At 40.6% G+C, this 10,373-nt stretch overlaps 1 long non-coding RNA gene across 1 annotated transcript; it reads left to right on the plus strand.

Annotated features, from left to right (window-relative positions):
* Positions 1-2,570: 2,570 nt before the first annotated feature.
* LOC106958658 (uncharacterized) lies at positions 2,571-10,103 on the plus strand. The gene is made up of 4 exons (XR_001427190.1): positions 2,571-2,771; positions 2,875-3,005; positions 6,496-6,582; positions 8,622-10,103. It is a non-coding gene; the product is annotated as an uncharacterized LOC106958658 (long non-coding RNA).
* The last annotated feature ends 270 nt before the right edge of the window (positions 10,104-10,373 follow it).

The raw sequence follows: 10,373 nt of genomic DNA on the forward strand, positions 1-10,373 counted from the left end.
GACAAAAGTACAGAAAAGTAGAAAACAAAGAAGGCGGTTGGGACATGTAAAAGACAGAATGGACGCAAAATAAAAAGGGAAGGACGAATGGATCGAAAGACAGGAAAGAACAATAAGGAAGGACTCAAGAAAGGGAGGAACTAAGGAACAATCAAAGGCCGTAGGGACGCAAAGAGGAGAAGAATGAAACAAGCTAGGATTGAAAAACGTAAGGATGGACGTAAGAAGATGACTTTACTTCCTATTCTATTTGTCTAGAAGTTTGGAAATTCAAATATTTTTTCTCTACTTTGATTTTGTCTGTACTTATTGTTGAGAAAATAAATTTAAAATAAGCTAGTTTTAAAACTTAACATGTCTTGATTCAAATGGCCTAATTGTGGTTTTGAAATTAGTAATGTATTCTGACTTTTTGACCTTTAATTTACCTGTAGTTACAGCAGATGGTTTGCTAGGATCGTTTGAACTGCCTTTTGTCTGTGTGGGAAAACAATACAGTAGAAGTTCCAGTTTTCACACTCATCTGTGAAAGGCCGTAAACACGGCAGGGGTTTCTGGCTTCAGAGAGAGGGTCAGAGATAGCTCCTGGTTGGATGAGCAAAGATACGCCTTATTTGAATAAATTACAGATAAGAATACGCCTTTTACTATAAAACTTTCTACACAGAAGTAACAGATTTAGATTTGCTCTTGCAACTCTCAAAAGATATCTTTGCACGTCTTTGCTTTTCTTCTTCTTTCCATTTATGTCAGGTAAATGAATGTATGTCTCCGTTCTGCAGTTTCTGGTGTAAGTTTGTGCATTGTCTTGCTTGTAAGTTTATGCATTGTCTTATATTGGATTAAACTGTAATTCTGTGACGTCAACACACATTGTTGTTTTCCTTGTGGCTACACGTGGCCCGCCGAGAGGACCTGGGATCCAGAGGAAGAGAGAGCCAAACTTTTTTCCAAAGTTAATTAATTTAGTTATTATTTCTTCCTTAACATTATCCAAGCCTGGAATTGACTGAAATTAGACTCCATACATTTTGGGACTGCATAGAGACCGTACGCCTTATGCAGCCAAACTCGACTCAGAAGCCCTAGGTACCTAAAGAGCTTCTCTTTAAAGAGACTCATGACAGGGTGGATTTATTTTCTACATCTATCGCTGCAGGCGTTCCTCCTCTCTCATTAGTTGGAGAAGCAGATGTGTAGGACAGGCTGAAGCGAAGGCAGCCGGCGCAGGCAGGCGGCGTCGCCAGAGGAACTTCTTCCACTAACATCCCAGAGGTTGTTTTCAGGAACAGCCTTTAAAAAAAGAAAAATTCCCCATCAGAGCACGCTTTCCCAAGCAGCGACACTAAAAACACACACATACAGCTAAGGCATATATATTTATGTGTGTTAGTGCGTTTGTGCATGTTCACATCTAATCATCACAAACACATACATATGCAGAAGCAGCTGCAGAGCTGGGAGAAGATAAATGGACTGAAATTCGTCTTTTTATGAAAAACACACACACACACACACACACACACACACACACACACACACACACACACACACACATGCAATGACAGATAGATGGCATTCTCTGGCCAGCCCACCCCATTAGTGTTGCACAAGATCCAGCCTCCCCCTGGCTCAGTCCACCAAACCTCACCCGGGGGGTCAACAACAATCTAAATTTCAATTAAAGCGGAAAATGCCGCTGATGGAGACCAAATGAATGTTGATGCCTCTTCGTCTGACGCTGGAAGTTTTTCGGCGGCGGCTCGGTGGGGGGAAAATAGCATTAGGGGCAATTATTTCATTATCTCCGATCCACTCACAGCAGGCTCGGGTCACAGCTCCGGCCAAGTTTAGCCGGAACCACAATTATTATTGCAATTAGTCAGCAGGCAGGCAACACCAACAAGAGTTCGGCTGCAGGATAAAAAAAAAAGAATGTCAACTTAGGACTCGTATCAGACGGCTGCAGGTGATCGCCAGTGCAGAGAGACGAGAAGGTCATGTTTACCGTGTTATTTTTCAGGTTTTTGGACGCAGTTTTGTGCTTCGCTAAAAGCACAAAACTGAAACAAAACACAAAACAAAGCAAAGCACAAAAGCACTCGTGTTCAGTCGCAGATTTAATAGACTACAGCAGGTGCGTCAAACTAATTTTCATTTTGGTTCATATCAAAATCATGGATGTTCTCAAGGGTTGGATGTTCCAGAATGTGGTGATAAACCCCAACAACAAACTGTATAATATTAACAAATAGCCATCTCTGCAGTAAATAAGTATTTCTTAAGATTAAATGATATTGAACATTTTTTTCACATTGATCAGTGCCAACAGGATTTCCCATTTGTTTTGGAGATTTTTTTTTTTTTTTTTTGCAATTCAAATTACAGATTTCGTGGCGCTAACCGAGAAATATTTGCAAGAAATTTTGCAAATGTGGGATTTTTGCTTATTGCAGTGTAAATATCTGTTTTATAGGTTGATTATAGGTTGTTACCCATAACGTCCAGTTGGGGTGCTGTAGCTTAGTTTGTGATGAGATGTGCCTTCATTAAAACCAGAAAACAAGAGTTAGGAAGTTTTGCTACGTCTCCTGCCAGTCAGTACTTCGGGCTGAAATATCCCACGGACTAGAGGAAGAGGAGGATATTCTTCATCTTTGTGACTCGGGTCTATTGCGCACATTCTTCAGAACACCGTTCGAGGCTTCCAAGCAACACAACACGGACTTTACCGTCATAAAAACTTTGCAGCCCTTGGACAGAGGGGCGAGGTACATGTTTAGAGCTGTGTTAGTTTATGAAATTAGCATTTTTATGTAATGTTCTGTGTCAAACAAAAGCACTTAAGCAGATGTATTTTGTTGTTCCCTTTAGTTTTCACGGTGTATTTGGTGGACTTCAGCAAAACCTGGTTTCAAATGAAGTAAATGTGAATCCACCGCACCAGTCGTCGAAGCTCTCCGCGTTTTCTTGGGTCTGAGGAACTGCTAGCCTGAGATGGAGAGGTAAGAAACACTGCCGCCTTCAGGTGGGAGTTAGTAGTATCTTAAACACAATTGTTTTGACCATTTGTGCGGAAAACTTGCAGTGAAATCCTGAGATAGCGCAAAAAAAAAAAAAAAAAAAAATCCGGGAGCCTGTACCAGTCTCTACAAACCTGAGAGACTGGTATAATTTGGCACTATATAGACAAAAACTACTTGAACAAGTAATGTATAAACATACATCTGTTATGTAAAAGGTTCTATTTATGAGTCCCTCTGGAGTCTAGAGGGCCGTATAAAAAGCTATGGCGGCCCAGATTTGACCCCGAAGCTATTAGTTTGACACATGTGAATCAAAGTAAAAGAAGATCAATTTTTCTGCAGTTTAATTACATTTCCAGAGTTAAAAAACATAAATGCGAACACATTGTTAATGTGTGTTCACCTGCAGGCATCACCAGGTCGAACTGCCCCACAGCCTGCTCCAATTAATTCACTGACATCACGACAGAGACTTAGCAGAAACAGGTTTGATGCCTGGAGCAAAAAAAAAAAAGAAAAGAATTAATTTGCATTTGGAGTGAAAATCCAATCCAGCTGTGTTTTATTTTGTCATGCCTCTCCAATTACTGCTGACCAAACGAGGGTGCGGAGAGCGCTCCAGATCTGTCCGTGTGACATCACAGAGGACTTGAAGCAGGATATTGGGGTAATGGGAGAAGAGAGAGAGAGGGGATTTCCAGACAGCCGCTGAGATGATGATGTAAGAGAGATGACAGTACATTTCACTGATGACTGGCGAGTGTTTGTGGTGTAGAATAGGGGTTTTGAAGAACCCCCTGCAGAATACACACCAAGGCACTGATTAGACTTCCTCTGCTCTGATGCATGCATCAGAGAAATCACAAATCTTTTATGTTTCTGAAACTTAGACTTAAACATTTTCTTGATCTTCCTCACATGTGCCAAAACAAAATATCTTCTAGTACAGATTTTGCAGCAATTCTGTGAGACGCAAAAGTTTGGTTCCAAGAAAGCATCTGCGAAAAACAAGTCTCAAGTATCTTCACAAATTCTCTATTAGACTGAGACGCGGACTTTGACTGGGCCTCTACACACACATTAGTACAAATATGTCTAAAAAAATGAACATTCTATGAAAGTGCAATAGTTCTTGCCAGTCATATACGTTGCATAGATTCATCATTCTAGATAGAAATGCAGTTTTGATGTCACATATCTATAATAATTTCCCAATGTCTTTTTTTTTGACAAACCCTAAATAAATTGGGCCTAAAATGTGCTATTTCCTCTTGCTTTAAGATGTGATGCCTCAGTTAAAAAGAATAATTAGTTTTTCAGTAGTTGGCCTGCCAGTCACAGAACTAAGTTGGAGCAATGTAAAAGCAATCTGTTTCTGTCTTTTTAAACCCAGATGGTTTAATTTATTTACTTTTCAAAATAAAAGTCCACCATGATTGTTGTGCTATTTGAGCAACACAATTCAAACTTTGCATTTCTCTGTTAAAGTTGTTCATTAAATGTGGTAAATGAACACATCTATGAATGCTGGACACACTCTAACTCAGCTTTTTTTACAGAAAATATTAATTATTTATTTAGTGAATTGTAGCCATTATTGTGATAAGATTGTCCTTGTTGGCTTCTTATCCATCAATAGCCATGATTCACAACATGCTGCAGTTTAAAGACATGATTGCTAAAAACTGACAAAACATGAAAAGAAGAGAAATTGAAAGCTGGCTTCCACTGTAAAACTCCACAGCAGTGTTAATTTTGGCCGCAAAAATCTGTCACGGCCGCTGCAAAGCAAACTATGAAAACAAATGACTATTACACGAGGCCGCTCCAACCCTGACCGAGCAACTGAACAACAACACATACTCATTCACACTGTTTCGTAAATGGGTTTGCAAGTGCGCGGATGATAATGCGAGAGCTGAGGAAGTCATCCTCTGCACTGACTGACTCACACTCAGAAGTGGACCCCGGTTGGTAGTTCGGTGGCCAGCTCACGTCGACGGTTAATATCACAGTCATCATGAGGTGGCACGGATGGCATTCGAAGACGTTTGGCCGAAGCGGTTTTTGATTTGTTTCACGGCAGGGAGGGAAATGGAACGAGGTCTCCGGCTCCGGTGGTGGGTATTTCCAAAAACGGGAACCCATAATGACGATTATAACATGAGCAACTGAGCGTGGCGATATTTGGAGAAGCACAGAACACGTTTGATGACACACGTGTGATGACGGAGGCTTTGTTCGCAGAAGAGGTTTGAGTAGGTTTGTGCTCCAGAAATAAAAAAATCAAATTAGAAGGAATATGGGCATAGAGTAAAGTTATCATAACACTGCTTTATTGCAGCTAAATATCCACCTTCATGATCAAATTAGATCAAAATGAAACTTTTTGGCCTACACAGAAAAATGCTCCATTTGCTGGAAAACAGTCGGCGTATATTACTCATGAAACAAGGTGGTGGCTGCATCATGCTGTGGGGAGAATTTCCTTCAGCGGGGATAGAAAAGAGTTGAAACTAGGGAGACGTGAATGAAAACTGTTGTCAAACCTGAATTATGCAACAAAAACCTGATTGTTTATGTTACTGTCAATTTAAAGATATTCAAAAATGTTTCAGGGGTCATCAAAGGTCAACTAGTCGTTCCCCCGCCAAACCTCTCCAAACAAAAAAAAAAAAAACGAATGACAAAATCAAATTGATTTGTAGTCAATCAGCTGTGCTACAAAACTTTTTGCTGCACAAACCATCACAAACAGCACAATTAATTCAACACAAATTTTGTTTAATTTTATTAGTGTGTGTGTGTCTGGGGTGAGAAGGTTAAAAATAATAACGACACAAACAAAAATGTTTGCTGCACAAATGTAACGCTATATTTTAAAATAGGACTTATGCAGTTATGCGGTTAAGCTAACGAAATATGGAGAAAATGGAAACATTTATTTATGTATTTAAAATGACAGCAGCACAAACAAAAAATGTTGCTGCACAAACATTTGACACTGACTTTGTTTAATTTGAAAAATTTTACTCACATTTTCAGTTGAGACCCAAATCCACTTGAGAATCATGTGGCTAGCTAGACTTGAAAAGTGATGCTCACAGACGCTAACCCTGTAATCTAAGCTATTTTATAAAAATTGGGCATTTATTAGCATTCCCTGAGTTCTAAAGCTCATGAAACGTTGTCATAACCTTGCTGCTAAATGCAGTGAAAGTCTGACGCGCAGACTACTGACTCAGATGTACGGAACGAAGCTTTAAAAAAACCACGGTCCTCTGTACGATTATGTGCTTCCTGTTTGCTTACAAAGACGTAACATCCTTAGAAAATACAGACTGAGGTTGTGATGTGGCAAGAAGGGGGCGGGAAGGAAATTAAACCCTAATTTAACAATTTTGTCATTACCGTTGTCTCCTCTCGACGATTTCCTGTTGCTCATCCGCACTTCCTCTCCCTTCATCAGCAGTCGCTCTCATCAGCAGCAGTCCCTGATGTCGTGTAGTGGTGCGAGGGTGAGACAATCAAACCTCTGTGGAGGTGGATGTAACAGGTCAGTGGGTGTTCAGCTCCTGATTAGCGAGCTCTGACTCAATCTGCCCTCTGTGAAAAGTTCATTGTCAGACTTGGGTATTATAAAGAAATTATTATTAGGGCTGATGGACAACTTTAAGCTCATGAAAATGGCTGCTAACAAGTGCAGCAGCTGAAACGTGATAAAAAGACGACAGTGTCTACTTTATCTAAAGAAGCATTTCTACAAAGAGATATTCTTTTTATTTTTACAATTCAAGCCCTTCTCCATATATTCAGCATTAATGGGCCTTATTTATTATTACAGAACACTGTTAAAAGTGACATGGCTGTGCATTTAGTGCACAAAACACCTCAGACATTTCACCTTGCCTTATCTCTTTAAAATTTCTGTACCAAATCTTTTATATCCACACAAGTGGTGTCTTGCGATCTCCGAAATATAACCGCCTCAAAATGTTTTGCTTAAATCCCCATCAGAACTTAAGGGAAAAATCTATGAAGATTTCTTGCGCTGCCAGGATTACTTTGTGCTTTGCGTTTTTCTGCATCATGCGTTACATGTTTGTCTGTTTTTTGTAAGGCTCCCCGTGATTCTTGTTTGACATTTGCTTGGGTTCAGTCAGTAAATTTTTCTAGGAGGATTTCCATTTGGGGAACCACCAAAACGTACAAGAACGGGGCCAGAAAGTACAGCTGCCAGTCCTTTCTGGTGAACTTTCTGCAGAGAAAAGCAGCTGTTTTGCTGAGATTCCCCCATCAGCTGAGCTGACAGACACAACTGTGGGATTGCAAAGTCAAGTTGGCTCAGTGATTGGTGAAACTGCAGCCGATTCCGGACCAAACGGCGTGAAGCTAAATTCCTCTTCCTTTGCTTGCCTTCTGTGCCCTCACTGATTAAGTCTCAACATCTGGTCACAAACCTTTTCCTTTAATCAAGTCTGAAACCAGCAAACTTCTGATAAATGTTAGATTTTTCATCAGTTTAACTAGAGTTTTGAACGACCAACTCACTTGTCTTAAACCTTCACTATTTACTATACAGATTATTTGCTTAAAATGTGCCTGTTCCTTAAATATTTTTGTAGAGCATATCTAAAATATGCATAGGAAGCTGAAATACCTAGACACACTATTGACTGCCAATCCAGAATGCAATTCACTTTCCTTGGTGCTGATTGGCTGTATCTCCATTAGCAGAGATAAAAACTGATAAGACTGTAAGTGTTAGCGTTTGCGTATTAATGAATATTGTGGTATTTTTGGTGTTTGATCTTTGAATATAGACAGTTATAAGCATTTTTATAGAAGCTCATACTGTATGTATTCACAGATTTTAGTTTTGTATGTAGAGTAGACCTAGGTTAGAAATCACTTTTTCCACACAGGACAACATAGGTTTTGACTTTTCTTTCCGCACCTACTTTCATTTAGAAACTGCATTTTGTTTTTACGTATGTTGTGTTTGACTATTATTTAAATCATAGTGGTGTTCTGAAACACTGCAGTGTGACGAACACGCAAAGGGAAAATAAGGAAGTCAGGAAGGGGGCAAACACTTTTTCACACTACTTCATTACACTTGAATGCATAATTATGAGCTGCAGTCTTTAAAACATTTGCACAGTTCAACTGAAAGTAGCAACTGTGCAAACTTCAAATTCAGTAAATTAAAGACAAAGGGAACGACACATAAAAACCAGCCAATTCTCACACATTCTGCGACGCGCTTGCACCTTCTGACATAAACACCAACAACAAAATGTTTTTTTTATATTCTTTGCAAAGCTTACACATGCTGTTTTGATGAAAAGACAACTTTCTGAATCAAGACTGAATAGTGCGCAACATCAATGAGCCCGATGTAAATGAAATTCCCTGTTTTTGCTTTTTAACTAACAGCTAGCTTGGTTCCCTATAGTGCAAGCTGCTAATTATTTATAAGTCTCAGCATTATGGATCTGAAGTGCTAATGTGATGCACCCCCTGCTTTGCCCCTTCCTCCCCTCCCTGCAGCAGCAGCTTGCTTCACTGAGTGTTTTTTTTTTTTTTTTTAAGCATGCTCTGGGATGGCACAGCCATGGACTCAGCTGCCACCGAGGCCACAGTCAAAGATTTACTGGAAGACGACGATTTTCCTCTGAACTTTATAATAAATTCAGCAGGGTAATGATAGGTGTCGGAGCCTGCTGTAAGTCGGAGAAGATAACTGTCAGTGATGGCTGGCCATTTGCCTATTTAAGAGAACTCTGTACACACCGACATTACTCTTCTTAAACCTATCATTCCCCATCATTACTCTCCCCTACATCAATCCACCCCATCTATATCTCTTCCACAGTCCTCCTTCCTCTGCTTTTCCTTCCCATCTGTTTTCCATCCCTCTCTCCCTCCCTCCGTGTCCTTCCCCGTTTCTCTCCAAGTAGTGCGATCAGTCCTCATCGGGGCTATCGGCCAGGCTCATCATGCAAAGTGCCGCTGGCTGCAACTGAATTCCTCTCTGCGGGCCTGCAGCGAGAGCCTGGGGACGGGGCGGAGGATACATCTGGCGTGACACTAATGTACTGACTCGGTGCTCGGCGCTCTACGTGGCGGCCCCAGAACAAGCACGCGTGGACCCCGGGAAATCAACTTTACACACCGTTGACTGCGTCCGTTCATAAACAAACGCAAGATGCAATTGGACTCCGGTCTCCGGAGACTCCTAAATCTTCAAGTGAATGTACACTGGGAGAGTCAACCATGTGCTGTGACTCCCCTGCCGTCTCCTCTTATGTTCACAGAGAAATCTAGATGACAGCCCATTTTCCAGCGAGCATATGGAACACAAAAACACCATCAACCCTCTGGTTACCCGTTTGCGGCCAAGATCAAATTTGCTTCCAACAGCTTCTTGTGGTTGCCTCCCTGTCACTGAGGGTTTTCTTTTTTTCTCTCCTCTCCCTCACATTACTGTAAATTGCCTCCTTTGTGTAACATACAGTGCGAGACAGGGATTCTTACAAACACGTTCGCACACACACGTTGACACGTTCGGAGGGGGATTTTTATGGGGATAGGAAGAGTACTGCAGCTGTTGTCCTAACGATGATAAATGGCGAAGAGACAGGTTAAAACAGTTCGGTTGCCGTTCTAAGGCGTCATCAATTGTTCCCTTGAGCAGAACGACGATAATCCTTTTAATGGCTCAATCTTCATCAACTTCACAGGCAAAACGTGCACATGCGCCGGGATCCTTCGCAAACTGCCTCCCCAGAATATTGCCGTTTTGTCCTCTTCCACAGGCTTTGATTCTGAAGCTGATTATGCAACTTCCTCTTGTCTTCATGTTTACATCCATGATGCCAAGGATGTATTCTCACCATCTCCTTCTGTTTCCTCTTTTTTCAAATTCATGTTTACAGATTATTGCCTTCAAAAATCCCTTCATACATGTGTTTCTTTTAAGAAATGTAGTTATTTCAAATGTCTTATGTTAGGTAACATCCATCCAGGTATTGTCTTTACCAGATATTTGTATTAAATGAGATGCATGTTAGCTAAAATGGCCTTTAAGTGTGCACAGCTTCTTTATGTACGATGGACTTGTGACCTTTCCAGAGTGTCTCACACCACACGGTTTCCGAAAACTGTTTCTCTTTTGGGAAGCACTTCACCATTTTCTCCAGATTGATCCTCTTGAGTTCCATCTTAGCATCTGAACTGAGATTTTTCCTTTGAGTTTGAATTATTTTTAAATATATCCTGTCTTTGTTACTAAATAGGAACAAAATTTGACATGAAGATGTGTTTTGTTTCGGGCTTTAATTA

The sequence above is a fragment of the Poecilia latipinna genome, unplaced genomic scaffold (genome assembly GCF_001443285.1).
Source record: "Poecilia latipinna isolate Pla-1442-1.1 unplaced genomic scaffold, P_latipinna-1.0 Scaffold1004, whole genome shotgun sequence".
Taxonomy (NCBI): domain Eukaryota; kingdom Metazoa; phylum Chordata; class Actinopteri; order Cyprinodontiformes; family Poeciliidae; genus Poecilia; species Poecilia latipinna.